The sequence below is a fragment of the Paroedura picta genome, chromosome 9 (genome assembly GCF_049243985.1).
Source record: "Paroedura picta isolate Pp20150507F chromosome 9, Ppicta_v3.0, whole genome shotgun sequence".
NCBI lineage: Eukaryota > Metazoa > Chordata > Lepidosauria > Squamata > Gekkonidae > Paroedura > Paroedura picta.
The window spans coordinates 33871803-33898278 of record NC_135377.1 but is presented as its reverse complement, the minus strand read 5'-3'; the positions used below and the strand labels follow the sequence as shown (position 1 = coordinate 33898278).

Below are 26476 nucleotides of genomic sequence, written 5' to 3'. Positions count from 1 at the left end.
AAACTTTACTAAGCTGACTGAAAATAAAGGACTACTTTTTTCCAGTGGAAGGAGAGTGGTAGTTTGACAGGGTTGGTGGGAATATTGTGGTCTGAATACCTGGCAATGAAATCTATTAGCACCACTTTCTGGTTGTTTTTGTGTGATGTTGCAACCCAGCAAATATATTACAGATCCCTACTCAAGTAAAGAAACATTGCATTCTTTCCTGCATTATCCATTGTGCATCAGAAGTACCAAGAAGTATATTCTCCAGATTTACAAATATAAAAGAAGGGCTAAACTACTTTTTGAAGTAGTGCATTTTTTTAAGTATTTAATCTTGTGGTAGTTATCAAGAGATATGAGGAGTGTCCCCAGTGACTATAGGGTATTTCCATATAGCCTGACATGTTAAGGTGAAAAATTTGCAAGGACAATCTCACCATCTGTCATCAGCTGGGTTTCATGGCTTTGAGGGCTGATGAGAGATGGTCAGTGGGCCTCACGCATAACAAAGACCTTGCACTTCAGCTTCCCTTCTGTTTGGTTTTGGACAGATAATCCTTAAAAGAAGAGATTTTTGAAAGGGAGCAATGCAGCAAGCAAGCAACTATACACTGCCTTATCTGGATTAGCAATGAAGAAATTTGATTCAGAATTGATTATGTAATAATATTCCATAAGTCAACAGTTTTGTCTATTTTCACAGGAGTGCAGAGAAGCCAGTTTAGTTCAACTACAGTATTTAATGTATATCACTTGGCTACTAAATTAAAATCCAAAGACCCATTTGCTTCAGTGGAAGTCAGGGATTTCAAGATTACTGCTTGCCTAGGCATTTTTATGTCCTTTCAAAATAATATATTTGGTATTTAAAATACAAAAACAAAACAATTACACAGTGCTTCCGGATGCATCCCTTGCATCAGGTTTTCTTCTCAGTGCTGGGATCAAATCATGCGGTATTCTTTACTCAAACAAAGGAGGACAGGGAAGAGTGCAGAAACCTGAAAAGTGACAGCAAGAGATATACATTCTGGCTTGCAGAAGGTGGCATTCGGTACAAAAAACCCTGGGTAGCAGAAAGGAATAGATCACAGAAATAGTGAGGTGAATATAGCCCAAGACCAGCCTTGCCGATATTCACCAAGTTCCCTTCCTCCCAAATGTAAGACTACTTAATCATCCCTATCACTGTCGTATAAGGCAGTGGTCCCCAACCTTTTTATCACTGGGGACCGGTCAATGCTTGGCAATTTTACTGAGGCCAGGGGGGTAGTCTTTTGCCGAGGGACGTCGCCACCACCAGCTGAGCCCCTGCTCCACTTGCTTTCCTGCTGGTACCCCTGACTTCCCGCTGCCCATGGGAGGGTGCTGCCAGCAGCAGCTGTGCAGTACCACGCTGAGGGGGAGCCCCAGCCATGGTGGCCGTCGGAGACCACCAAAGGTGAGCCAGCAGCAGAGTGGCAGGGCAGCCCCCAAGGCAACAGCCAGGGGGGAGGATGAGGAAGATGAGAAGGAGCTGCGGCCCGGTACTGACTGATCTACGGACCGGTACCGGTCCCCGGACCGGGGGTTGGGGACCACTGGTATAAGGAGGGAATTCTCAGGCAGACATGCTATATATGTACCTTGCATTCATTTGCAAAACTTTGAAATATATCTGTATCTATTTCAAAGTTTTGCAAAGGAACATACAGTTGTGGAGGAGCAGTTCACCTCCCCATTGTTTACAGGCACTAGCCAACAGGCAACCATTATAGTCATATAAACACAATGCACAAGTTGGAAGGAACTAACTGCATTATCAGGGACACTTTTAAACTGTAGTTTAGATCAGGGGTAGTCAAACTGTGGCCCTCCATATGTCCATGGACTACAATTCCCATGAGCCCCTGCCAGCCTTCACTGGCAGGGGCTCATGGGAATTGTAGTCCATGGACATCTGGAGGACTGAAGTTTGACTACCCCTGGTTTAGATGGTAGAAGTGATACTTTTAGCTACAGATCCAAGATTATAGGGTTCTCCCTATCAGCTAAGCATTATGCATTTATTATACAATAATATGATCACTTAAGAGGTATCGTCACTCTAACAATGATGTCCGTGTAACATAGAATTTAAGTCAAAAACCACCAGCTCTTCTCCAGGTGCCAAACATTGTTGCTGGCTCACCCCTGTGATACAATAAAGCTCTATGGTATTCATTCATAAAACAATCGTATTCTGCTAGTTCAGTGCTTACATGAGTTTCTCCCCCAGAAAGTTAAATAATAGAAAACGTTTTCTGTTCTTTGGGGCTTGGAAAATGAAGGACTAATAAAACACATGTCCTTCATTCTAAGCATTCAATTATTAGCAGATGGCCAGCCACTGTCAGAAACAAATGAAACCCCTTCACATTGAGAGAAATTTTTTTCACCCTAATCTATCATTTTTTTCTGCTAATAAACAAAGGTTAGAAATGACCTCAGGGTCAATTCTTCCCTCAGTATGCACAAATACTCATGATGAGAGGGGGAATTACATATATAAGGCATGGTAAATAAATCCCTTAGGACCATGCTTTGCTCTCAGCTGTGTACCTCATCTCAAGAATAAGTCAGTCATCCACAAGGGTCTCTCTCTGGCTTCTGTCTTGTATGTTTAATTCCATGGAGATACTTGGAAGAGCAGAAATCCACGCCTCTTCGCCTCTTGATGTATATATGCTACTGCAATGATCTGCATTACAGGTTTACCAAAGACAGCTTATGGAACTGAAACATCTTCTGTTGGGAAATGAGGGAATTTTCAAAGGCATAACGGTTTGGGCCTATGAATTGTGGACAAATAGCCATATAGTAATCACAAGTGGGCGCTTTGGCACCCACAGTGGCCGTTAGTTCCCGAGGCAGCCAGTGCCGTGCCGCACCATGGGGGAGGGGAGGCATGGGCAACCGCCGGTGTGCTGACACCCGTCCCTCCCCTTCCACCCCCTGTGGCGTGGCGCTGGCTGCGTTGGGAACAAATGGCCGCTTCGGGCACCGAAACACCCAACCCTAATAACAAAAGATGAACCGCTCACTTTTATTAATGTCTAGTTAGAACATCTGGGTAGATTAATCCCATTCAAAGGCTACCACTATCAAACAATGTGATTGTACATTTCAATCATGGATGTGCTTCTTCCCTCAGTCATCTCCCCGTCCTGTTGTTCTACCAATTTTCCTTTGAGTTCCCCCCCCCCGAGTTATTCAGACCACTTTTGTGGCAGTTGAGTACTGGTTGTTGTTCTCTCAACTGCCACAAAAGTGGCCCAAAAAACTCAGGAGGAGGGAAAACTCAAAGGAAAATTGGTAGAACAACAGGAGGTGCAATCCTAAACAGAGTTAACCTGTTAGTCAATAGGCTTTGAGAAGAATCCCTTGAAGTCCATGGTCTTAGAAATGAATAACTCTGGTCAGGACTACACTGTTATTTTCCAATAATGAATTGCAACCTTCTGGTCTGGCTACACAAAAATTATGTGAAAACTTCAGCTATCTATGATTCAAAAGCAGCAGTGTTGTCTTTGCAGCAATCCATGATACGCAGGGGTTGTCATCCTTCACTTTTAGGAGTAGCATGCTTCCCAGAACTATTTTTCCTGTTACATGATACTGATTAACATTAATGAAAGGTTTGTGACACACCACAATCTCCAGAATCATAGAGTATCACAGGTACATTTGTTCAAATCAAAGTGTGTGTAGAGATATTATACATATGTTTCCCTGCAGTGTACGTAGTTTGCATTTGGGAATGGCACATAATTTTGACACAAAGTTTTTTCCTTATTGATAGTCCTGAATCACTCTGGAAGCTCAGTGTTCTGACATGTGCACCAATCCTTTTGAAAAAGAACAGGGTAGGCAAAGGCTACAAAAAGCCACATGATTCACCATACTACTTTGCAGTTGGTTTATTTCATGGACCTTCACTGAAACTTGCTGAATCAACGAATCCCTCCCTCTCTCCTGCTCCTGAGCTTCTTTGTTCAGCTGGGTCCCCACCTCCACAGTTTCAGTTTTAGACTTTTTTTCTGGTTCAGGAATTTCCATTCTAGGCCAGGACAGGCAACATATTTATTTCCCTTTTGATTCCCCAGTGAATCACCAAGCAAAGGCAGTATTGACAGAACTGTTCTGCTGGGCTACAATGCTGTTTTATTCTTTTGTTTTCCCTTGCACACGTTTTCTAGCTTTAGACCTTGTTAGTGGGATCAAGATTTTATTTGAGATCTTTTCTCTTTGTCCCATCTTTCTTAGGGCATAGTTCTAGAAAGAAATTCATGTATCCAACAGACATAAATGGTCCTAAATATGAAGATTCATTTTGCTCTAAATGAGTGCTCTGAATGTGGCAAACCTGGCACAGGTACCAATTTGGATAACAGTAAAATATTTAAAATTATTGGCTATCCTACACTCAATTCCAAATTTTAACTGCCATCAACAAAATTCATGTTTACACATGAATTGCGTCATGAGGATTGCACAGTACTGACACTTAAAACCCAGGATGTTAGAAAACTAAAATAAATTGTAAAGGAAAAGATTATTATCATTATAAATCTCTTGCATTGTTGGTATAAGGTGGTTATTTTTCAACATCCTAGCCGACATTTCATTGAATCATAGAATAATAGAGTTGGAAGGGACCTCATGGGTCATCCAGTCCAACCCCCTGCACTATGCTACAGTGAGGTAAACGATCGTGAAAGGACTAACTTACCAACCCCCATAATACTTCAGTACTTCCCTGGTCCAGCTTTCCAAAATGGTACCCTTTTTCCCAGTAAAATATACTTGGTGGTATTTTAAAAGTACCCCTACGCCAACACAGGAAGCCAGTCATCAAATATTGACCTAGGATCTGGGAGACCCAGGGTCAAATGCTTGCTCTACCATGGAATCTCCCCAGGTGGTCTTGGGCCAGTCACAAATTCTTGGTCTAACCTAACGTACATTACTAGGATGTTGTAAGGATTCATTGGAAGGCAGAAGAATTATGTATGGAGTCCCTGTTAATTAAGTTGTTATGCCTCAATTGCTCTTATGCTTTAAGTGATAAACTGTAAGTGATAAATAAACTTTGGGTATACTGTTTACTTATGTTCTAGGTGGCAGTGTTCCAAAAATATAATGTTTTTGAGCAATTGCTCACTATGTTTTAGAGAAAATGGCTGCTGTGTACTATATTTCCCAACCCTATTTTGTCTGATTGCACCACTTCTGGAGTTTCTAAAAACCCGAAGAATGTTTTAGGGGGTTCTCAATGGTAGAAAGTTGAGCAAGGCTGTCCTGGGACCCTAATAATCTACTCAGTGCATAGAAGTCAAGTCTTGGAACCAATGCCTTCCATCGGGTAGCATTTGGAACCCTAATAACCATTCTATTTTTCTGGTCATGTGAAATCCTGCCTTCCATAACTATGGTGATGGAAGAAAAAGACTAGGACAGGGGAGGCAGGTGTATTTAATGTCAGCATTTCAGATTTCCTCGGTAGTTGCAATAACACCAAGCCATGATGGGATTTAGGAGAAGAGAAAGAACACAGGATTAGTCCCCAGCACTACTTCTTGCTCAACTACACACCCTATCTACACACTCCTCTTCCCTTGAGCAGCTGGTAACCCATTAGTGTGAAGATGCCATCATTGACAGTTTCTGCCAGTGCTAGGGTATCAGCACAGATTCACTGTGCCAGTGTGTATGCTGATTCTGCTGGGATCCTATGCCTGTGGAATCTGACAGCAACAGGAATCAGATGTACACAAAATGAAATTTGGAGAGGAGAGGGACATAATTAAATGTTTAGATCCTGTGGACATTTCCACTTAAAATCACTCTCAGTGTGAAATGGAAAAAAAGGACAATGAAGACAAATCCCTTCAAGGGCATACCTGAAACCTGACAAAACCAGCAGGCTATTAATATAAATTCAGCGCTCATGCTGGGGTCAACTTACATACGAATCTTTTGGGATAAGCACAGATATTTTCTGCTCTCCAGACACTTGCTTTCCACTTGCTCTGAACACATACACACACACATGGCTTTATTACTTTCGGCTTTTGATTTTGATTTTTTTTTGCCGCTTTTGCACTACAGGAATATCCTATGAAACAACCTTTTGTTTTCATAATGAATTGAGATTTTTCTTCCTGGTATGAAAATGTGAACCAGTTGACCAATAATAATTCATTGCTATGTTCCAACAGGTTTAAATATTCTGGATGCAGATTTGGGCATGGATTCTAAGCACTGCTGCTGCTTGTGATGTACCTGTGAAAGTCATCTTTCAGAAAGCTAGGAACCTAATGGTTGAGCCAATTGAACATTAGAATAAAATATAATTATTAGTTATCTAGTGCAGTGGTCCCCAACCTTTTTATCACTGGGGACCGGTCAACGCTTGACAATTTTACTGAGGCCTGGGGGGGGGTAGTCTTTTTGCCGAAGCCTAAAAATGCCTGCCATTATCTAAACAGATCAAACTTCACTATTCTTGTGCTGCAATAATGAGAATACTAATTGTTTGACAAGCAGGGTTAAATCTTGAAAAGCATCCTTATGTTTCACCAAAAAGAATGTGTTGTTTCTGAGGCCACAGCTATACAATTCATATAGAAGGCCATGTCAACATTAGATATGTAAAATACAGTTATGGAATTGATTTTTAAGTCTGTCCTGGCCAATGAAATGTGGAAAGGCAGTACTGAAAGGCAGTACTGAAATGCACTTACCTGCTAACTTAGAAAGGCAGTACTGAAATGCACTTACCTGCTAACTTACTATGAACTTCTGTTTCAAGATGAAACCCAGGTGACACATTACCTATTCCTATTCCCAAATACTACAATCACTACCTTTCAATTTCATACATACCTTCTCACAATAATTTATTAGAATTAAATGATAGTACCCAGAGACAATATTCTTGTGACAGATTGCACATATAAAGATTCTTTTAATGCAATTGCATTAATCATGGCTTTCTCGTACTACTTTGTCTCTGTCTACAGCCAGTTCTCATTTTACAGCTTTTAGAAACCTACTTCATGGAAACTGCTGGCTAACATGACCATGTGTGGTGGAGTGGAAATGTGTTGGAAGTGGTTTGGACATACATACAAAGCTATGGCCCAGAAAGAAAAAACAACAACAATCCCCAAACCATATACCTGTTGGAATCTGCACCACCTGGCCGAATTCCCGTCTCCACTCTTCAGTGCAAATCTATAGGATACATGAGAGGTCAGTTATGTCCTGAATATCCTAATGTTTTTTAAATTATTTGTGACACCTTAAAGAACAATGCTTTTATCATCAGGAACTTGAGGTTTATTTTTATAGGAACTAGCAGCAGATCGGAAGAATTCCTTTTGATTAAGGAAGCTATGCAAAGGAAGAATTAGCCTTCCTCCCTCAGTTCTGCTACTCTGATCAAACTCAGAGTCCCACATGGAGAACAAAAGCTATGGGATGTCTAGTCATGGAACTCCCGTGTGACATGAATGTTGGCCCTTTATCTCAGTATATTACACTGGAGTTCCATGCTGACAAAGGCTTAAACACCCATTGGTTCACTTTACATTTTCCTTATTAGTCATGATCAGGGAGCCAATTTTTCATCAAGCAGACTGGCTGCTTGTTACGAGCTCTAGTTCAGTGGGTTACTTTCTGTGAAACTGACAGCATTTCATGCACACAGTGTACCGGTGTCATAGTTTCCCTCAGCCTTGGTATTGCTGTGTCCCAATTGGAAACCAATCATTTTTTAAAAGCATGAACAAACCAGTCAATTTTGATGTAGTCAATGAGCTCTACATAAGTGCTGTCAAGTTACAACTAACTTATGGCAACACCAGCAAAAGCTTGGTAGTCTCCCACTCAAGTCACTGCCCTGCTTAGCCTCTGAACTCCAACTATGATGCCTTCCATCCCTCAATGGCTCTTGCCACAGCAAAATTCTTCCTATGACTTTGTTACCCAAACTAGATCCCTCATTTTGGGGAATCATGAATATAGCAAGAGGCTGGGTAATGCAGGATCTTTTTTCTACCGATTTTTACGAGATCCGTTCCCTGAGAAAAACCCTTCTTACATGAAGACAACAATTAAGCTTATGCTCAAGGAAATTTATTTGGGGAAAATACTGGGGTACATTCAAAACATACACAAGCAAAAACATGCACACACTAAGTTCTACAGGGGGAAAGGCTAAGAGACATACTGCACCTGTCTTGGGTCCGAGCAGCAAAAAAAGGATGCCAGTTGTGGAGAGATCAACACAACTCACCCACATTGGGGGTGTACAAGGCTTGATATAGAATTTGAAATTCCCAGGCCAGCCCAGTGACTGCCCACTAGGAGGTAGGTGATTTATGATTGGTTGTGAGTTATGGATGAATCTGATAGGGTGTGTAGCATATGAGATCATTAGAATAGAAGGTATTGAATAAACTCATCAAGTGGAACAATATCTTGGCTAGGTATGATGTGTTGCCGATGGCCCTGTATTGTTTAATCAGGAAGGACTCTGGGGGGAGTACAATGGGAGACATTTAGGGGTAAGAGATGCTGCTGGGAAGAAATTACACTGTCCAAAAGAGACATAAGAAGTTGCAGTTAGTACCTGGAAGGGATATTCCTTTCCTGTTGATAGTCTAATGGTCTTTGGTTGTGAGGGGATGGTTTTCCATAATGTGCACATTTAGCTCAGTCAGTTGGGCAAGCAGGAAGTAGAAGACAAGGTTCAAGTCCAGCTCAGACCAGATGGAAATCTGGCCTGGCTTCTCTGGGCAAGAGAAAAAATCTACTGAACCCAAAACAAGATGGAGACCTGGCCTGGCTTCCTAGGTTTGTTGAGGGGCCCTACTGACTCCATAATCAGTCTTTGGTTTCTATATGCACCAATCTGTTCAGAGACAAATCATGGGCTTCAGTGCATGAAGGTGTCTCTGTGTGAGGCACCCTTCCATTATGGCCCACCTTTATGTTAACAACATATATTATTTTTGCATATTTTGGGTTGGGGTAATTAAACCCGAAATTGCAGTTTCACAATAGCCCAGCAGTTATCTACCTTACTGGTGTCACAACCTCAACTTTTGCAGTGGCATGCACACATGCAGGTGGCATGCATGCAGGCGGTGGGCGCTGGTGCGTGTGCGGGCGGGCAGCATGCGTGGGTGCGCGGGTATGCATTCAGGTACACAACATTCGAGACAGCGTGGAGGCGGCCAGTGCCATATCTCTGACACCTCCGCCCACCTCTGCCAGCCACTGGCCGCTGCCTCCACCACCACCTACCTCCGCCCACCACCCGCCGCCGCTGCCACCACCACTACCTGCCTCCACCCGCCACCACCACCACCCACCTCCACGCACCGCTGCCTACCTGCTGCCACCCACTGCGGCAGGGTGGCAAGCAACCTGGCAACCCTGGAGAAGGGGCCAAGCAATCCCAAATGGGTTCGCAGCCTCAAGGTTGAAAACTAGTGCAATAGCCATTAATTAACTATTATTTCAATGGATCAATAGTGTGAAGTTGTCAGAGATCTATATTTAATATCCCAACCACCAAATACACTATTTGTCACTAGCAATTAGCTACAAATATAGTAACACTGCTGGGCGCAATACAGAAGATTTATAGTCTGTTACAAGGACAAGATATGTAGAGGGAAGCAGGATTTGGGGGGCGGCATTCACCAGTACTGAGTCCCAGCACCTTTGGGAGGGTGCTCTCCAAAGCCCTGAGAGGGATAATTGGTGCAAGCTTATATATGGATGCAGGCACCTCTTTTTTTCTAACAAAAATAAAAAGCTGTAGGGAAGTGATTGCAAAGGGCTCAATGGACAGGGTAGATAGCAATAGAAGCAAACAAATTCCTATGTGTTACTTGTAGTAAAATCTGTTTTAAACTTAATCAAAGTATTATGTAAGCACCCCCTTGTGTGCTGCAAAAAGTTCTGCTTTTCATGAAATAAGCAAGCCTTAATAATTAAAACACTTAGTCCTACTGATGCTTCCCTTCTCCCCTCCCCCCTCCCCCAATTTTCCAACCACCAACAAATTAATCATTGAAATGTACAAAGAGTGCTCTGGTAGCTATCAAAGGGTCTCAAAGATATGACTGCTTGACAGTCTGTAAAAACATGGTTTGCACCCCACTGTTTTAATCTTAAACCTGCTTACAGCTGTGAGGCTCTCTTGTAACAGCTGCTTATTGTGCAATATGGATAACTGACATCTGAAGATTGGTTCTAGGCAAGGCACATATTCACTGCATGCAGTTTTACATTCTGCATTGTGTGTGCTGCAGATTCTACCTTCCCCTCTCCATCCCTTTGTAACCACATAAAATATCAAATGTATCAGTGGCCCAGCTGTACCCAAGCATCTGACATGACAGCCCAGCAGGCAGAACAGTCTTTATTTGTCAATGAAAGTTAATGGCATAAATAGAGGCTCTTCTCTTCCCACCACCTTCTCCTATAAAGAGAAGTATGAGCCACAGATTAATATGCAGTCCTATTAATTCTAAAGGCACTAAGGGAGAGCAGACCAAACGGGGGGAAAATTAATGACCTCCTAACCAGGGTTCGCCCCTTACCTAAAAGACGAACTGAAACAGCTACGGAATTATATACCATTTTACAGTAATCTCATTCACAAAACAGTTGTTGAATTTATCAAACAGTGTTGATGAAATTTAATTTTCACTCATCTCATTTAATTTGCCTTTATTGGGGGCTGGCACCCACCCAACTGTTTGTGGAGTCACTCCTAGTTAGCGTTCTGCGATCTCTAATTTAAAAAAATTATTTTCCTGAAGATCATACAAATCCAACAACTTTGGCAAAAGAGGCATGCCAACTTAAGAACAAACAATGCTGTAACCTTGTGTCCATTGGACACAACAGCACAACGATAGGATGGTAGTTTGCGAGGTGATAAAGTGCTGCACATGAGTCCAAACAACACAGCTCTCTGGTCATGTTATATATTAGCCTCATAGACCTCCAGTACAATCTCAGCAGAGTTACACTTTCTCATCCCTTTGACTATGATGGGCTAGAAGTGCATAATTCTGCTTAGGAGCATACTAACAGGGCACCAAAGAGATTTCCATCCTTCCCTTACTCTACTCGCACCCACAGAAAAAGAACAACATAATGTTTCAACTCCACTGCATTCAGAAAACCAGCTTGCATGAATTGTGAATAGGGAAAACACTTTTTATACAAAAGTGTGCTATTTTGACAGAGAAGTCCCTTCTCTGGAATTCTCAATGACCTGATCTAAGAGAATACGTTTATTTCTGTCTGAGCAGTTTTCATTTTAAGATCATCCTTTCTGCTGGCCATGAGCTCAGCTGGAGACAAGGCACTTGCCTGTTACCTTCTCTCTCTCACTCTTCTGTCAGTGCGATGTTATTAGCACAAGGAAGCAGGCATGTTATTTCGCTTTAAACAAAGCAGTGGTACAGTTCATTTTATTACTACACAAATGTTAGAGGCATCACTGAATTTAGCTGATAATGCAGATCACCTATGGACCATAAGATGTGTAGGTATTGCATGGTTTGTTTTTTTTGTTAAAAAAATCCCTGCAATGATATACAATATATTTAATTACTGTTTTTCCTTTTTAAAAATCTGGTATTTTTCCTTCTCTTTTAAAACAAATATCTCCATGTTATTCTACTTAGAAGCTCTATTCAGTCATAAAAGGCCACTTGGTATCAGAAAACTCATACATATTTGCCTAATAATGCCTTTTAAGTAATCTGCCTCTTTGTTAATGGTTTAAAAAAAAAAACATGCCATACACCAGGAATAAAAATTAGCATCTAAATGAGGATGTTTTAAATGTATGCCTAGGGGTTGTAGTTTTCACCTTTTTATAGTTTGCCATGTTAAATTATGTAAAATAGAAATGGTATTTTAGTATTTAATGAGCTAATGTAGCCCCATCAAGTCTGCCTTCTTTTTCATTGCTCTATTTAAAAAAAATTAGAAAATCAGGATCTTAAAACTGTTCTGAAAACTGTACAGAAAGTAGATATGAAATAGAAAAACAAGAATCAGACTACATTTCTTAGAAGCCCATTGGTTTGAAATTTCAGCTGAAACAAAAAAAATCTCTATTTATTGTTTACAACTCATTAAAGGCAGACATTTTATATTTAATTTCAGAAGATGAGAGTTTATTACTGTTGCAGTCAAGTTGCCTCTATTACAGGGAAAAACTAACAAAATGGTTGTGCTTGGGAGATGAAAAACAACTTTTCAAAATGGGAGATCTAACATGTTGACAATATACTATCAGTTATTCTAACTAATAGGGTAGAAAGCAAACAATACCATATTAAAGGACCAGTGAAGGTCTGAGAATGGAGAGGCACTACACACTTCCCCATTCTGACCACTTTCACACTGGAGGCTCCACACCAGGCTGCAGGCTGGAGATTGAGGCAGGGAAGGTTGCCCCACCTCTTCCTGCTCTTGCACGAGAGAGCATTTGACCCGGTGCATCTCATCTACTCCAGATTTGTGCTCCCACATGGGAATCAAGGCAGTGAAGTTCCCAGTGTGAAAACAGAAAACAGTCTCAGTCCAGTTTATACCTCAGTACCCAAATTCCCACTGCCAAATATATGCTACAGTAATCCTGACACTGTGTGGATTAGATGTCAGTAGAAAACTCAGTTCTCAAACACCTCAGAGTGGATGGTCAACTAAGCACAGACCCACAGATTCTATCAGAATAGACTCAAATCAGACTGACCCCCTCTCTCAGCACACAGCTAGAATATTAGTTCCCTCTCAGATGTTGGTGGCCAATCAGAATGCTTGGGGCAGCTTGTCCTTCCTGTCCTCTCTGCCTAGTAAGGATTTCCAACCTTTCACTATCTGCTGCTGTTATTTTAGCACCTGGAGCCTGGCATTTAGTAGTGTCCATCATAGACACTCAGCCACTATCTATAATATTCTGGTGTCTTGATCCTGAATACATCACTTGATATTAAGTTCCACTGAAATGCTTTTTTTTAAAGTCTGTTTTTAAGCACACACACCTTTAGTTTAGCTTCGCGGACATTTCTCGAGTTGTACCACCCAGAATGTTTTTTACCTGCTTATTTATTTATATCATTTATACCCCACCTTTCTCCTTAGATCCATAGTGACTTACAATTTTCCATTTTATCCTCAAAACAACACTGTGAGGCAGGGTTTATAAAAGTGTGACAGGACACCGGTCACCCAGCAAGCTTCTGTGGTAGAGTAAGAATTTGAACCTGGATCTTCAAAATCTAGTCCAATACTCTGAGTTATGTATATAACTTATATATGAACTGCATTATTTATATTGCACTGAGTTATCTAGAATCAATATATGCTCTTCTCCATATTTCATCATACCTATACAGGAAAGATGGTTCCCACTTCACTGTTGAGGGTTATAGTACATTTTGGCCTGCTTATGTGATATTATTGTTTTCAGGTGAACAGCAATGTTTTCAGGTGAACCCACATATGGCAAATATAGTGCAAATTGTAACAGAGTAGGTTGGTCTTGTGGCGCAGCAGACATGCAGTCTGAAAGCTCTGCCCATGAGGCTGGGAGCAGCAGGCTCAAGGTTGACTCAGCCTTCCATCCTTCCAAGGTCAGTAAAATGAGTGCCCAGCTTGCTGGGGGGTAAACGGTAATGACTGGGGAAGGCACTGGCAAACCACCCTGTATTAAGTCTGCCATGAAAACGCTGGAGGGCGTCACCCCAAGGGTCAGACATGACCCGGTGCTTGCACAGGGGATATCTTTACCTTTACCTTGTTTGTTTAATGCCCATTCTGGCTTGTTCCAGGTCATACCGGCTTTTACCCTGCCCCGTATTTACTCATTAATGGCATCCTCAAGCTCCTTAAGGATAGAATGACACTTCATGATCTACTTTTATTCAATCATCATAGAAAACGGTTTGCAACAACCACCCTTCCAGCTATTCTATCCTGCCATGCCAGTTATGGTTTTGTGAACTATTTCTTACTGTCTGAACCACCGGACATATTTTAATTACTTTATATGGAGGGTTGCTATAATCTCATTTCACTTTCTAAAGTATTTGTTTCAAAACTTTTCCAATATAAGACCCTTCCTCCCTTCTTTATTTCTTTCCTTGGTTATTTGCCTTCATTTTCTTTTTGTTGTCTCAGTAGACATATTAAAAAAAAACTCATCACAAAATTAAATGCCTTTTTGCAGAAACTAGTTTCCTATCGTTACTCACTCAAGAGTACTTGCACAATGGGGACTGTAACAAAAGGAATGGGCTCATAATCATGAATGTATTTTCCAAATTACTGCCCTCACTTGTAATTCAATAGTAGGAAGTGGAAAACCCTATCCTAGCTGATATTTGTGGCAGAGAAAAACAGATTTAAAATGAAGCACGCTCATCTGAGAAGCAGACTTTGGCGTGGGAATTTGTTTCACTTCTTTTGTTTGGGATTGTTTCGGTGTGGTGTTGTTTGGCTCTTGTTTTGATATTATGGTTTTTATTTTCATAATTCTATTTCACTATTATTTCCCATTGTTTTCAATGGAATCAACACACACCCTTTCTCAGGTCTGTCCCTTCATAGTTTCCCAACCAAACTGAACAAAGCTCAGCAGGGCTGAAGCATTCCCCACACTGCCAAATTTCAGACTGCTAGAATACACTTCCCTTTAGATGCCGTTGACATTAAAGTTGATGGGAAAGCTCTACAGAATGCATAGAATGCAAAAATAGTATTGTTATATATATATATATATATATATATATATATATATATATATATATATATATATATATATATATATATATATATATATATATATATATATATATATTTAATTTCAACATAAGTACAATTTGCCAAAAGTGGGACAATCTGGTCAACTTATACTTCTGCAATATAATATATCATGGCATGTATGTTTATGGGGGCAGGGTCATCTAAACATTATCAGCTTGGTTTCCTTGAGGACTAGTTTACAAGGGGGTATGGGGAATACAGTCTTGTAAACCTCAGTGTTATTAAGCTTTCAGGTACAGGTGGATTGGGCAGATTTTTTTTAACAGAAGCATTGATTTTTATATCCTGCTTCTCACTAACCAAAGGAGTCTCAAAGTGGCTTACAATCGCCTTCCCTTCTTCTCCCCACAACAGACATCCTATGAGGTAGGTGCGTCTGAGAGAGCTCTGACAGAACTACTCTGTGAGAACAGCTCTAACAGGACTGTGACTAGCTGAAGGTCACCCAACTGGCTACATGTTGAGAAGCGTGGAGTCAAACCTGGTTCTCCAGATTAGAAGCCACCGGTGTTAACCACTACTCCAAGCTGGCTCTCATAAATCTTGTTTATTTCCCCTGTATTCAGCATGTGAGCTTCTGTTCCTGAAACTGAAACCATTGTTTGTGAAGTATAACATAGTTACTGAGTAAGCCTCCAAAGAAAGCAAAATCATTATCAGGGTCTCCTCGATCTGTGCTTTTTCTATATATATTTGACTGAAAGATATTCTTTGCTTAGTCACACTAACCTAGCACAAATAGCAAAGTGTCTTGTAGCACATAAAAAGCTAACAAACATATTGGGTCAAAAGACTTTGTGTGACACAACCCACTTCAGGCAATTGTACCTTGTTATATTGGTAGTTCCTTTCATATGTTTTACCAAATAGGTCAATCCCACAAAAGCATGCCCCACAGCAAATGTTAGCCTTTAAGTTGTTGCAAAATTCCATTTCTGTGTCATCCAAGAAAACACCCCTATAGGGAGGTGGGTCAAATCCATTTTATAAACCTTAAAAACTAGCAAAAATATCTGTGATGGGCCATATAATTCCAAGAGCAGAACCCACCCAAATTCTTTATATTGCCCCACAATATTTAATCCTGTCTGCCTCTTGAATTACAATCAGTAAACTGAAAGTAAATGCTCACTGTGGTTACATGGTTAAGATAAGTGCTGTACTGCAATAGTTATAGTCCATCAAGTACACCAGAGAGTCTTTTTCAGTGCTGAACTCACCTAATAAGCTGAGTTACCACACTGCAGTCAGCATGATTAACAGGTGATATGCAGTTCAAGGTGTATATGCCTAGGGCTATTGCTTGTTAGGAAAGGAAAGCCAGCTAATGACAATCTCAACAGAAGACAATCTCAGGAAAGAAACTAGACTTTGACTTTTATATCTAAGTCTGCAATTCTGAGTCCACTTCTCTGCAAATCCCAATGATTGCCATACGTTCTAATGACAGAAAGTAACTTGGCCAGAAGTTTTTCTTTCATGTTTTCTAGGTTTAGTACGGGGCTCTTCGGACTTTTGTCGCATCTGGTACCAGGTGTTTCTTTCCGCTTCACAAATTGCCATAGGAGAAATTCTCTTCTCCCTTTACAAATTGCCATAAGAAAGTTGAAGAAAGTTTGCACAGTGACCATTTTACAGGTTGGAAGCTGTGGGCATTGTAAATTTGGTGGAAGTGCTTTCATTAAACAGTGATGTGCTGGATCTTAGCCAGATGCCAAAAGAGGTTCTGCAATGACTAAGGATGGAGGTGCATTTTAAGAGCATTAGAAGTGTGTGCCATTGATCTGGGGGAAGTTGTGGTTGCGGGGGATTTCATTAGTCCTTTTTGTAGTCCTGCTTTTTGTTATGGTTCCATCATCTCATGTTAAAACAGTTCATATTGCCCTTAGTATGAACCAAGCTTCTTCTTCAGGCATGCTCAGTAGTGAACTCTCCTTCCCAATATTTGTTTCTGACATCACTAGCTCACAGTAATGATGAAAAACTGCTGTAAAAATGGCCCTCCCTGAGCCAAATTGATTCTTGCCATGTTTTTACTTGTGATCCTGAACCTGCGGAACCTGAACCTATAATCTCCCTAGAAAGTATTTTCTTTGGTGATGCCTTCCGGGGGAGGGGATAACATTGATTCCATAAATCCATTCCTCACCAAACTTGGAGGGCAGGTAAAGGATGGTTAGCCAAAGATCCTCTGTGGGTTTGGTGCCTCTAGCATGCTGGGGCAGGGAGCATTCTACTGCATCACAAGCCTCATGATCCAAACCATTTCATTTACTGCATAAATGTCTGTGACACTTTGTGGCCCAAGAACTGAGCATGCCAGGAACCATGAACTGGAATAAATTGCATTTTCCCAGTTCATGCCCATCCATAGCTAGAACCTATAATACTACTTGAGCTATAGGACCAAGTCATGCCTTGGTAATAAGTAACAAATTGATGCTGTATTTTGTAGCAGTGTGTCCATGAATTAATTCCTCTTGATAACAAGAAAACATAAACATATTTCCTGGCATCACCTACTTGTCAAACAGGCCATCATTCACTGTTTATCTTCTGCAAGCAGGTATGTCTTTTATGGAAGGATCCATGTCTTGCTTTTTGCGCTAGAACAGCCACATATATCCTGAACGGATCAGAAGAAATAATCACAACATCAGCAAGTTTATGGGCAGATAGCAAAGACACAGAGAGACACAAGTAGTCATTCTCCACTCAAAAAATCTCATCCAGATTTTTCTTCTTCTTCTTCTAACTGTATGCCTTTAACAATTGGAGGCAGGAGCAGCAGACAGGGAGGGGATGGCAGCTGTGAGAAGCAGCTTCTAATCATGCAAACTGTTATGTCTGCATTCATTTGGACATATCCAAACAACTCAATGAATAATAGGTTTCCTGATTACAGCCTGCAAGTAGGATGCAAGCAAAATTAGTTGACGCTTTAGCATCCCTGCTGACAGCTACTGGCCATATGACCTGTTGAAGTGCCTGTAACTCAGCAATCGGACAAGAACCACAAACAATCCCTATTGGCCTTGTAAACACCACCATCTAAACCACGTTTGCCTTCCTAGGCATTAATGAATTAGCATTCACTGAAGTTTCCAGGGACTCCTAAGTCTCCTAATCTTGATCAGATATCCAAGATTGCCTCATTTGAAGATTATGGCATTTAATAGTAAAGCCATCCTTTCCCTTATCACTATGCTACACCTTTATTTATCTCAAAACTTCCTTCTAATTCACAGTGGATTTTAAACCAATCACGCTGATAGAAGAACACTCAATCAGTAATTAAAAAGGACAAACTTTCCTGATCTGTTCCCCACACAGATTTTATACTATAGCAAACATTTTAAGGTATGGTCTGAACAATAGACATTTGTAGCAGAAATAGTGTGAAGTTTGACTCCTTAACAGCAAAAGGGTCACTGACTATTGAATGTTCTCCTGAATTAGTCCAACTCTGTTGCCAACCACTTTGAACTCCCAAAGGTAAGTCGACAATTTGTTTGGCTTATAAATCAGATGTGTGAAGTGCAAAAACTCTTCCATATCTCTCCAAAGGGTCCTCTGCATTTGACTGGCACCTTGATAGTTTTCAGCAGCCATCCAAGGCTGTTGCGGATTAATCTAGAATATCATTTAATTAGGGTGGCCGCCCTCCAGAGTGAAGATGGGACTCTGATTGAAAGCTTTGTTGTGTGACTCATGCAGATGCATTTGATCTGCATCGCCCCTATGTACCACTAAAGTCACAAACTTATGCAAAGGCCAAGGTGATGGTGGAGGTTCTCATTGCACTGTAAAAACACCGTGCTTGCTTAGAGGCTTTGCCATGCAGGTGCAAATCAATAATGTGTGCGCCTGTGCAGATCTTATTTGCACCTGCTCAGGCTGCTTGAGGCCTCAAATAAGCATGGACAAACCATGCATCCTTCTTGTTATTCTCTACCCCTAGGCCCCTGCCATCAGTCAGATGGCAGGTTGCTTAACGGTGACAGGAGACATGCATCATCTTGTCTGCTGCAAAGCAACCTCTAAAGGAAATATGCATATTATAGGAGCTCAATGCATATCGACTCCCGTAGCACTTGACAGACCAACAAGATTTTTTTTTGGGGGGGGGTATAAGCTTTCAAGAATCAAATGTCCCTTTGGTATGTACAAGTAGGAAATCTCGAAGGTGCTATTGGATTTTTCTACTGCAAACCAACACAGTTCCCCTCCTGAAACAATGCATAAAATATAGCACCTTAACACAAACACAATGAGAAGTAGCAACTGTGGATTGGAGCCTACCAATTATTTCTGCCAACTAGGGATGCCAGACCCCAGGTGGGATCTGGGGCTCTCCTGGAATTACAGGACATCTCCAGACTAAAGAGATCAGTTCCCCTGGAAAAAACAGCTGTTTTTGAAGGTCAACACCATAGCATTATACAACACTGATGTCCCTCCTCACCCCAAATCCTGCCCACTACTGACTCCACTCCAAAGACTCCAGGTATTTCCCAACCCAGAGCTGTCACCCATACTGTCAACTGAAGGACTTTCATTAGCAGAATGAAGCTTCTCAGACTTTCCCCAGTGTAAGACACTGTAGGTCTTCCTGAAGTGCTGCTCCTGGAGGAGAGGGAGATCCTCCTGGAACAGCATGAGGAACTACTTTGAAGCCGGAGGTAGGAGAGGAAAACTTGAAAATCTCCCTCTTCCATTAATGCAAATGACTGGTGAGATCCAACCTATGGCAGGACTGTGCAATATCAGGTTAAAATGAGAAACATACCTTAAAAATTAGCATTTGATAAGTTTGCCTTAGTCCTCCAGGTTCAAGTCCTTTGAAACAATACTCAATCATGCATGCATGTGGATGACCACAGTCTTTCATGCACTAATTGCAGCTATATTGAACTATTGAAATATACGCTATGTGGGACTGGCTTTTAAATTCATTCAGGAAACATCCATTAATTCACAACCATGGCAGTAAAATTACTTAAGATGTGAGTTCTATGGGTCACTTGTCATTTTTAAAAGATATTTCACCGACTGCTGATTACCTTCTGGACCCAAGTCAAATAGCTCATTATCTAATTTGGAACATGACCACAACATGCAGATTTTAAAAATCCATATAACAAGACTATGCTCAGACATATTTCAATAGATCTAGAGGAACATCTAGATTTTTATAAAAATAAAAAAAATAGTTTAAAAGTTGAGGATGTTTTCAAAATTGAGAACATCAGCTTAGATCACTGTGGGAATTTCTAACAACCAAAGTAGTAGGGCTTGGGCCTAGACAATTCATGCAGCAGTGGCTGGGACAGGCACAAGTAGTTAGTGGAGTATAGGGATACCAACTGGGAAATTCTGGAGATTTGGGAAGTACAGCCTCAGAGGAGCTCAGGGGGATATAATGCCATAGAGACCACCATCCAAAGCTGTCATTTTCTCTAGGGTAATTGATCTGTGCTATCTTGAGATCAGACATAATTCCTGGAGATCTCCAGCTTGTACATGGTGGTTGGCAAACCTAGTAGACAAAATATTATTATTATTATCATTATCATTATTATTAGCACCATCATCATCATCATCATCATCATCATCATCATCATCATCATCATCATCATTAGATTTATTTCCCACCACTTCCGAAGCCGGCTCATGGCAGGTTACAGTATCCAATAAAACCCATTAAAACCCCCATTAAAAGACATAAAATCACAGAACATGGCAGAACCACCCCACCCACCCATCCTCACTACTGGAGGGGCAAGGAAGAAGGTCAAGATGATTCAATTTACTATCCACACCTGGGGGGGTGGCATCGATCTTCCTTGCCGTCCCCAGCCTCTACCATAGACCTGATAAAAGAGCTCTGCCAAAAGTTCCCGCAGGACCCGCAGCTCACCTGGGAGCCCATTCCACCAGGTCGGGGCCAGGACTGAAAAGGCCCTGGCCCTGGTTGACACTAGGTGCTCTTCCCTGGGTTCGGGAAATAGTTGGAAGACTGACAGTATATAAATTGGGGGTACTGGAAAAGAAAGATAAGAGGAGGAACTTGAGGCGGACAGTATGGAGAAAAGACTGCAAAGAGAAAGAGCCAAAAATGCGAACGGATCAACCACTGCAAGAGAAAAGAGGTTGTAAGTGGAGAAAAGCTTGCAGTAAGAGGAAGCATGGAAAATGGAAGAAAGAAAAGCCTGGAAAAAGGGAAAAGAGGAAAAGGAGAGGCAGAATTCTACAAAGACAAAGAAGGTAGGGGCCAGTGTGAAGGGGCAGAATTTCCCTCCCCTGAGAGTTTCATGGGTCCACGTCTTGATACCAATAAAACCCTGCTTTATATAGGACCGGGACAGGGATACTTGTCCCTCTCACCCCTATGTGCTTGGCATACCCCAGGCTTTCTCAAGCAGGGTTTTGTAAAGCTCTGAGGTTTCTTGATGGCCCTGAAAGATATTGCCCCTTCCCAAAATGGCCAATGACAGGCCCAGTGGGGGTGGGAAGAGGAGGTGCCCCAGGTGGTCATGTACACCGCAAGGGTTTCTCAATGGTAAAAATGTTGAGAAAGGCTGGGGTACCCACTCCTGGCTGATGCCTCTTCCATCATAGGTTCTTCCCTATGGAATGGGCTCTCTGAGGGGAGAACAAAGGTGATCTGTAGAGTCATGGTAAAGGCTACTGTTTACTAGAACTTTTAATGGTGTTCAGGCTGCCAGCATTTTCTGGGGGAGTAGTTATGTTTTATTGTATTTTCTTCCCCCCTCCCAAGAAAAATTGGATCTGTAAGGTGCCTTTAAGTATGGGAAAGGCATAAAATAATTATTTAAAAATAAATAAGTTAAAAGTTGACCCCGTTCCCAGATTAACATTTTTTACTGAGAGTATGGGGTATAAGTATTATACAAGCTAAGTAAAACTGGCTAATTCTGGCAGCGATCCCCTCACCTGGTTCCAGAAATGGAAATATATTGCAATTGGAATAAACACTTAGAAGGGATTAGCTAGTGAAAACACAGCAATAGTTTTCCCCCTTACAACACAATGCAAGAACCCTTGAACATGGCAAATGCTCCTAATGGATGTCCTGTTGTGTTGTGTCTCCCGAGCTGAACATGGGGTGTAAATGTAGGATTAACACGTTCAGTTTCAGGGACTTTGCACTATGAACATTTTTGAAGAGTGGTGTCTTACTCAGGGACTGTATTTATCTGTATTTTTTTAAAAATAATCCTTACATGCTTTCCCCCACCCTTTGTCAACAAGGCTGAGATCCACCCTCCTTTCAAACCCAGTGTGAAATCCCTTGGTTAATTTCTTCCTTTTATATCTAAATTTGACAGATTCTTTGACTTGCTGTTTCCCTGTGTTCAAAACAACTCCAGACTAAACAATTGCCATTAACATTAAAAAAAATCTTTCAGTTCTACAGGATTAAGATATTACATTAAAATGGTAAATATTTTAACACCTTTTCATGGTTGGTGTTGATTATTCTGCTTTGTTTTGTGCCTTAGAGTTCCTTCCATGAAATACCATTTCAAACATAATTAATACAGGCTCAGTGAACTGATACTAGAGATGGTGAACTCTTCCATTGTACGGGGACCTCAGGAGCCCCTAGGGATCTGGCAAAAATTACAATGACCATCAGACAAAGCCAAAAGGCAATACGAAAAGATACGATGACCTAGTTAGCAGCACAGCTGAAATTATAAGCAAGGCAGTTCTGAACATCAGAAATGAAATGCTTTCTGGCAGAAAGCTGCCTACAAAGGCTTATGGCAGAATGAATGTTTTACAGCCCAACCTTATGTAGATTTTTTAAGAGTTAAGTCATATTAATTTCAGTATGACTTTAGTGTATAAGAGTACATAGGATTGTGGCCTTAATCTTTGAGGTACTGAAGGAATCGTGGCTCCAATCCCAAGAACCATTGAATAAAATGTAATTTACTTTTGAACAGTCCCACTAAGGATCATTCCTTTTGTTTCTTTTTCTAGAGCAGACTAAGGACTTTTTCTCCAGTGAGCCTTCAGTTAGCTTTGTGCTTCTGATTTGTTACTGTATTGAGCTATTTTTCTCTGAGCACCTTGTAAAAATACTCTAGGCAAACGCAAATCCAGATGTAAAACAAAACTTAAAATCTTAAAATGATATTTTTAAGAGTGTGGATAAAAGACAGTCATTACCTGGCTCCAAGAACAGTGAACATGGCTAGAAATGGGATTCACGCAAATGAGATACCATCCCACAAAAGTCCCTCTCTATACCAGCCACTTATTTAATCTCTGGAAGACAGAGAAGGATCTCTCTGCTCTGGTTCCATAATGAAACAAAAGGATGCTGCTGTGCCTAAGGTGCCAAGTGTAGGAGTGAGACACCCTCGGCCTTCTCTGACTTCACCTCTGTCATTACCTCTCATCCAGGGCCCAGGAGCTGAAACAGTCAACATTTATTCCTTTGTCAGTCCCAGAGTATCTTAAAACACCAAGTGGAAAGTCCTGGGTCCCCAACTATACTTCCCAATGACTTGCACCTTCCCTGAGCAGCTAACTGCACTATATTTAATGATGAAAATGGATTACTAAAGATCAATAGAGAAATGGCAGAGAAGCTGAATACATTTTTTACCTCACTGTTCCTTGTGGAAGGTGGGGGGTGCTTGCCCACTCCAGAACTGCCCATTTCATGAGGGGTGTCAAAGACTGAGTCAGACTGAGGTGATGAGATGGGAGATCCTATAACAGATGGACCAATTAAAAGCTGACAGATCACCAGGGCCAGATGGCATATATCCAACCGTTCTAAAAGACCTCAGAGGTGAACTTGTAGATCTTCTAACAAATAGATACAATTTATCACTAAACTCTGCCTCCATTCCTGAGGACTGGCAGGTAGCTAATGTAGCCATCTGTTTTTTTTTTTTTTTTAAGGAAAAGATTCCAGATGAGAAATTATAGGCCAGTCAGTCTAAACTCAATACCAGGTTAATTGGTGGAATTCATTTAGTTGGGACCAAAATGAGCATTTATCCATCTACCTATCTATGGCCCCATCTATTCCAAGTAGTAATGAGGGCCAGCCCTACATCTCCTTTGATCTGATGAGACCAGGCTACCCTAGGCTATGAAATGCAAAAAGGCATCTGTATTGTTATCTGTATTGTTCTGTTTTATTGTGAACCACCCCGAGCCTTTGGGAAGGCTGGTAGATGATAGATAGATAGATAGATAGATAGATAGATAGATAGATAGATAGATAGATAGATAGATAGATAGATAGATAGATAGATAGATAGATAGATAGATAGATAGATAGATAGATAGATAGATAGATAGAAACTGAAAGTACTCTCTCCTTTGCAAAAATGGCATGGCATATGCCCTCCCTTGGAGTTTGTGCTTTGAGGAACAACAAGCACAGAAACAAAAGACATTAACTAGAAAGTCAGCCTAGGCAGAAGTTCACAGTTTGTGCATAGCCATCCTGGGCTGTAGTTGTTTCTTCACAATACCTAATTTGTCAATGATTTGGATTCTTAAGAACAGTAACTATAGTGGTTTATAGGTTAATATGTTCATTTTAAATGGTGTATTGTATGTTATGTGTATACAAGGTGAAACAATTATAAAAAATAAAAATAATAGAATGATGAAGGCACAAAAAAGCCATCAATATAGTTTTTGAGAACCACCGCTACAAAGAATGCTTTTATTTTGTGGGCCTCACTTCTCCCAAAGTCCGCCATAAAGGAAACAGCATCTCACCAGATCAGAACCTTCCCTGTAAGCATAGTTTAGTCCTAGAAGACATCAGCAAATCCAAAGGGAATGTTTTAAAGTCTGAAAGTCTCATCAAATCCCAGGGAACAAATGGGGTCATTTGGGGGTCCTAGCCTGGAATGGCTAGCTGACTAGAAAAAAGAGGCTGTAAGAGGATTTAAAATCTAATGTATAATTTAAAATATAATGAAAGGTTTAAAGGAATCAAATTCACTCATAGAAATAATGCAGCCACGATCAATTGACAGGTAGTGCGTCACCACCATATAAAGATAACTTTTGATGTACCTTTGTTGATCAAATAAATGTTTGGATAGAAGAAGGAACTTTTTCTCTTATTCATAAGTTCTGTCATAAGTTTGGTGTAGTGAGCAACCCTACCCACAAATATGTTATTTATTAGGGAATTAAGTGCCTCTCTAATTACAAGCCACTGAAGTAATTGCTTCTCCTCTGTTCCACAGCAACATTCATCAGCACAGATCTGAGGGTATATGACTGTTTATGTCATAATAGCTGGGCTATAGAATAGGTTAGGAGACATTAATCTCTGCACACACAAAAAAATACTCAGTTTAGCAACAGCCTTTGGCTGATTAAACTAAGTTTGAAGCACAAAAGTTACTGAAGTGCCACACTATAGAACTGCTCAAAAGCAAATGCTGACTTTCAGCTACATCAGGACCAGGTGATACTCCCAGTATATATTTGTGCCAATAAAGTCTGTTTGTTTATATTTAATTACAAAATTTATACCCTGCCTTCTCCACCGATCAAGGCCATCAAGGAAGTGAACAAAATAAATTTTAAAATGCATATAGATCAAACAATAAAGGTAATTCAGTAAAACACAAAAACAGTAATCTAGACAAAAACACATAAACTGGAAGGAGGGTCACTGAAGGTCAATGAGGGAATGTTAAACAAAACAGAAAACTATTCACCTGCCGTCAGAAGACAGAGAGCCAAACTAGATTTGAAGGCAGCCATAAGTCTTCACCATGGGCCACAAACACCATTTAAAAAGAGACTTTACCCAAATTGCTGAGTCCATGGAACAATATTATTCTCATCCTCTACACTTTTTAAAGTACAAAAATAGGATGGGGCACTCACAGCAATTTTAAATGGCTACTTTCGGCTGTAAAATCTGGCCCAGTGATAGAGGAAGACAAAGTCACTTCCCTATGGATGTTTTAAAATTATTATTATTATTATTATTATTATTATTATTATTATTATTATTATTATTATTATTATTATTATTATTATTATTATTATTATTAATGCTGCCTTTCCATGGTGTAAACTGCACGGAGCTTTTATTCCAATCCCAGATCGATTCAGTCCCTGCCCTGTACACAGAATGCGATTTCCGTTTGGATTTGGGGCGATTTAAATTTTCCTTCTGCGGCAAGAAGGATTGATCCGGAGTGACCCTACCTTTATTGTGCGATATCTCAGAGTGCTGTTAATCCTCAATATCCATTTGGGAAAGAAAGCTCCTTGGTAGAGAACCTCTGATAGGCTACATCTGGTCATGTGACACGCTTGCCTTAAAGGAGAAGCCCCTAATTTCTCTCAACTTCTGTTGGTCCTGGATTTTTCCTCCCTCCTCTGCCTTTTTCGATCCTCTCCTCTACCCCTCCAAGAAAAGAAAGAGGTTCCCTGTCTGGCTCCCCTCCCCCCTTCAAGAAAAGAAAGAGGCTTGCCCCCCCCACCTTCTGAGCCTCCCTAACCACTTGCAGTAGACTTTCCTGTTTCAATGGGGAGGGGTGGGGGAGAGGAAGACCCGAGTTCAAAG

At 40.9% G+C, this 26476-nt stretch overlaps 1 long non-coding RNA gene across 1 annotated transcript in view; it reads right to left on the bottom strand.

The window, feature by feature from the left end:
- The window catches only part of LOC143844732 (uncharacterized), a 109523-nt gene that overhangs the window by 5644 nt on the left and 77403 nt on the right, over positions 1-26476 (bottom strand). Inside the window, exon 2 of the long non-coding RNA XR_013234124.1 lies at positions 17401-17503. This is a non-coding gene — a long non-coding RNA (uncharacterized LOC143844732). The remainder of the gene's footprint in view (positions 1-17400; positions 17504-26476) is intronic.